This window comes from Beta vulgaris, chromosome 1, assembly GCF_026745355.1.
Source record: "Beta vulgaris subsp. vulgaris cultivar EL10 chromosome 1, EL10.2, whole genome shotgun sequence".
Taxonomy (NCBI): domain Eukaryota; kingdom Viridiplantae; phylum Streptophyta; class Magnoliopsida; order Caryophyllales; family Amaranthaceae; genus Beta; species Beta vulgaris.
The window spans coordinates 43,755,268-43,760,986 of NC_079202.1; the positions used below are offsets into that span (position 1 = coordinate 43,755,268).

General features: G+C 35.5%; 1 pseudogene; it reads left to right on the top strand.

Annotated features, from left to right (window-relative positions):
• On the top strand, positions 1 to 4,158 carry LOC125492469 (albumin-2-like; annotated as a pseudogene).
• Positions 4,159 to 5,719: the final 1,561 nt, after the last annotated feature.

Genomic DNA, 5,719 nt, shown 5'->3' on the forward strand with positions numbered 1-5,719 from the left:
GGTATTCATGCTCCAATCACATAAGCTCCAAACATAAGCTCCATTCCTCAAATTTCATACAGAGAGATTTCGACTTAGAGCGACCTGCACTAGTCGCCAGGTAAACAACTAAACACTTCCCATTATTGCCTTTTTCTTTTTTGAATTTCTTATTGTGGAAATTTTGTCTTTGATACCGCACATAATCTCTTTTCACTTTTTGTTTGTTGAAATAGTGTAAATGTATAATTGATTTGAGTTGGTGCAAATGTGCAATGCACGATTACCTGTTAATATTTTGTATGACAAAGTTATATGTATTATATCATCTCAAAATATCTATGTTAATGTAATAATACGATATATTTTGCAAGCAAGTACTTTGTTATATTATCAAAAATAAAAATAAGAGTAAGGGATAGCCTAGTGATTAGAGCTTCCCTCCCGGAATCCCGGTTTCAAGAAATGTTGGGATCGATTTTTACCCTAGACAACTTGGAATCCTCTTTAATCCTCCCCCCTCTCCCAACTTGTCAATGTTTCTCCTTACTTTATCAAAAAAATTCACGAATAAAATTATGTTCAATGAAACATTTATATTATATCATCTTAATCTGACAATTAATTTAAAATATTTCATCTCAAACATCTTTAATTTCACCGTAAATATTATAATATTGATCCAATAGATACAGAGTAATCAAAAATTATTAAAAGAGACGGTCTAATTTTAATGTAAAAGTAAGCATGTAACTAAATGGATTAAAATAGTCACCGAAAAAAATTAATCTAGTCACTATTGGGCTAATTCTCTTTTTAATATTGAGCTTACCATTGCCTAATTTTAATTTGAAAGTAGGCGGTTTCTTACAAGACAAACTCTAAAGTCTTATCTATACATGCATGAAATGAGATTTTTCTTAATAATCTCTTAAAAATACTGATTTAGGAGCGAACAAAAAACAGTGGTGAAAGTATTCCACTACATTTACAATATTTGATTTGTACATGTTATTCACTTGACACATGATCATGGCATTAATAGGAATGTCTCATTATATTTTAAATCATTGTAAAAAATGAATGGGTTAAAGACGATTTAGGAGTTCATGATTGTTACTGGTTACATATGTTCAAATATAAATAGTTCTAAAATTTTATATGAGAAATACTACTATATGGTGATAATTATTATTTCTTATTCTTATCATAATGAATATTAATTAATTTAACTAAAATATTCTATAATAAACCTTTTGGAAAAAAAAATTACTTATCACTTGTTTTTTTTTTTCCTCTTTATTGTCTTTGATTTTTTTTTTTTTTTTTTGTTCAATTCTATTGTAAACCTGTAACATATTACTTATCTTTCTTCTAATTTCGACTGGAACAATTTTGACAACGACAAAGTAGTAACATACATTTTGTGACTTGAAATATCTTTCAAGTCTGTTTTCTCACTCGCCATAATTTATAATTTCCTAAATTTAGAAATAATTACACCATTAAATGGTACTCCCTTTGTTTTTTTTTTTTTATCTTTCTCACTTAGAATCTTGGCACTATTCATACTTAGAGAGAATCTTCTCAATTGTTTTCAATCTATAAGAAAAAATATAGTCATGTGGGATCTTGTTTGATTCGTCTCAATTAGTACATTATTAATATTCAATCTTTATAATTTTTACTAATAATAATGAAAGATATTTAAGTTCAAAGAAGTGCATTGGGAGACGCACACATGAAAGTGAGAATGATAAAGAAAAACAGAGGGAGTATTTACTATTTCCATCTGACTCTTTTATTGTCTTTGGTAATTTATATTGTAGGAAAACATTATTATATGGGATTTTGATAGATTCGACTCAATTTATACATTTTCATTATCAATTTTTTAAACTTTTACTTATTGGTATATAACTAATGATACCAATGTTTAAAATCATGCATTAGCAAATCGAAAAACATGAAATGATGTAACTATTTTTAAATAGATGGTGCCTTGCTTACATGTATATAGCTAAATTTACGATTAGTTTATGCTCATGAGATGCTATAACTTTAGTTGATGTAGTGGAGTTGGAGTTAATGTGAAGATGTTGCAATAAACAAATATAATCATTGTAGTTATAAATTAACAAACAAACAAGGGATCACAAAATAATACAAAGAAAAGTAAAAATTATTGAATGTGAATTATTTTTTGTGATCTCTTATTATTTTGTGATCCATAACTCTAGTCGGTAAAATCCAATACTCGATTAGTGGGTACCATGATTTTTTTCGGGGTTAGTTCATGTGAATTGGGTTATCAACTACTTGCAAAAGAAGATAATCAATTTTAATTCGAATATTTCTATGCAGTCTTAAGACAAATACGTAAATATGAGTCTCGCTCATTTCAAAGTACATTTCGAGGTGGTCCAATAGTATAGACATTATGATTATCTTAATTGTATAATTGAAGTTATAGTCAATTTATATAATATAATAGTCATATGAAGTTTGTTGAGATCCAAAATATATATGTTCTAGTTACCGAAACTCTAATTCTACATCTGTATTATTTAAAATTATAATAAAATATATATTATAGCATGGTCATCCTACATGACGCTCCGAATACTTTAAAAATGGTTGTTAGTATTTTGACCTAGGAGATGTACAACGTCAATTCATGGGTAAAGATTTTGAATTTAGTAATTAAACGTAAAAAACTCTGACGGTAAAGCTTCACTAAAAAAAATTATCATCATATTTTGATCTTGTTACTCCCTCCGTTTCCTAAAGATCTTCTCTCTTTCCGTTTAAGTGCGTTTCCAAAATATATTCTCTCTTTTACTTTATTCCTTATTTTGAATTTGTATTCCTTTTTACCCTCTCATGTCCCTATCATATGGTCCATTATTACATTATTAATTCAATTTTACCGACTTTCTCTCTCCTACTTTAACCTCTTTTTATATGTTTATTTATCTTAACCCCTTTCTCTCTCATACTTTACCCATCCCACAACCCACAGAAATTAATTCCCATTTATATTTGTAGTAACAGTAACAAGGAAGATCTTTAGGAAACGGATGTAGTATATTATTGTCAATGTATATGTATAAAAATATTATATTATTGTAATTTTTAATTGCATGTACGTATGAAGATGTTAATAGTTGACAATAATGATTCTTGAGCATTAGGATGACGCAACCAGAATTTATATTTGTCAATTTCTAAAACCACTTGATCCGATCCCTTGACATCTCCTCATATGCATATATATTTATGCAAGCAATTTGACATGTCTTTCTAAGAATTTCAGGGGGTGGTCATCAATCAAGTAAGCAAGCAAAATGACAGCTGATATTTATGTGACTGCTGCATTCAAATCAACTCACGAAAATCAAGCTTATATATTCATGAAGAATGAGTATACTCTGGAAGACTATGCACCAGGTCAGTTTGGTGACAGAATATTGCGCGGACCCGATCGCATACGCAACGTATTTTCATCACTTAAGGATACTGTATTTGGAGATAAGGGAATCGATTGTGCATTTGCATCTCAAGACGAAGGAGATGCGTACATATTCTCCGGTAACATTTGCGCAAAATGGTTCTATGCTCCAGACTCTCCCAACGACAAGTTCTTGCAAGGGCCAAAGCTAATTGTAGAAATGTTTCCATTCTTGAGCGAGACCGTGTTTGAAAATGGGGTAGATGCTGCTTTGAGTCATCACGTCCATTCGAAGCTTATATTTTCAAGGGAGGTGAATATGCTTGTATCAATTACAGTGATAATAGCCACCTCATTGGTATCGGTCCCATACGTCAAAACTGGCCTTGTTTAAAAAGCACCATCTTTGAGCAGGGATTTGATGGGGCCTTTGCTTCACACATTCCAAATCAGGCATACTTATTCAAAGGAGATTCATATGGACTCATCCAATTTACTCCAGGAAACACAAATGATGATCTACTGTGGTCGGGGCTAATCAAAGACAACTGGAAGAGTTTAGGCAGCATTGTCAGGGAAGGAAACATCCTATTAATAACACTTAGGTTGTATATTAGTAGTTGGGCTCATTTAGTGTAAAGCTTATTAGTAGTTGGGCGTATTAAGTGTAAAGCAAGGTTCCATTTATGTTTTGTATATAAACTTGGCTGTCACTGAGAAATACAACAGATCACAATACACCTTCAACTCATTCTGTCATGGTATCGGAGCCTCAAGCGGCACAACCATAAATTTTTTTTTCTTTCTTCTTCGTCTGGTTCCACAGCTCCGGCCACGCGTGCTCCGACTGTGTTCTCACTATGACTGAAGCTCCTAAGGATCCTAAACCTGATCCTTCTTCACCGTATTACCTCGGCACCGGTGATCAACCCGGTAATCTTATTTCTCATGTGACCCTCAAGGGTGACAACTATGTTGCTTGGGCTCGTGCCCTTACCTTATCTCTCAAGGCTCGCCGGAAATTCGGCTTCGTTGATGGCTCTATCGTCCATCCCGCTGCTGCTGCTCAATTCCTTGATTGGGAGACTGTCAATCCATGATCGTCTCATGGATTCTTCGTACGTTGGATGTGAAAGTCGCTGCCTCTCTTCCATTTCATGATACTGCTCGCGCTTGTGGCTGTATCTTGAAAAACGCTACTGTATTGCGAATGGTCGCGCTTACAACAACTTCGACAACAAATTACCGAGTGCAAACAGACCAAAACCATGTCTGTTGAGGATTATTTTAATAAGTTAATGGCCCTTTATGATGAACTTGATCGCTTGAAACCCCTGCACACATGTACTTGTGGAGCGTGTAGTTGTAATCTTGCTGAAAAATTTCTCAAAGATCGCGAAGAGGAAAATCTACATCAATTTTTTGTGGGTCTCGATGATGACTATTACGCTATGGTTCGAACTAATTTGCTCTCTCAAACACCAGCAGCAGACATTGATCGTTCCTACCAAGCCTTGCTCCAAGAGGAACGGTCTCGTCACATTGCACGCACTAAGGCTGTTGTGGAGGAGGCTCGTGCTTTTGCTATTTCCGATGACCATAGCCGAGGCCGTTTCACTCGCCCCGATAAGTCTAAACTTGTGTGTACCTACTGTAAAAAAACGGGGTCACGACACCTCCACTTGCTTGTTATTCATGGCGCCCCGGACTGGTGGCTGGAACGTCAAAAGGCTGCCAAGGGGTCTGACCCCGCTGCTGCTCCTGCCGGTGCAGGCCGTGGGCGTGGCATGCTGCGGGTGCTGCTAGTGCGCGTGTCAACGCCGTCTCCGCGGTTCTCCGGTCTGGCAGGGATGTCCCGCAATCCTCCGTGGATGCTGCTGCCCCTACCTTACGCCAGATCAGGTGCAATCTCTCCTTAATATGCTGAGTTCCGCAAATTTTACATCTGATCGTATGACTGGTAAGCCTCTTTGCGTTGATTGGATTATAGATACCGGTGCTTCCCACCACGTTACGGGTGTATATGATTGCTTATTTGATGTTCACTCCATTGATGAGTGGACGGTTGGCTTGCCCGATGGTCGTCGTGTCTCGGCCACTATGTGTGGTCGCGTCACTCTCTCTCCTATATGAATCTTGAGAATGTTCTCTATGTGCCTGGTCTTCGCTGCAATTTAATCTCTGTTTCGCGATTAATTGATGGTTCTCATTGTTCAGTAAATTTCTCTGCTTCTTTGTGTGCAATACAGGACCAACTCTCGGGGACTCTGATTGGAGCCGGTGAGCGTC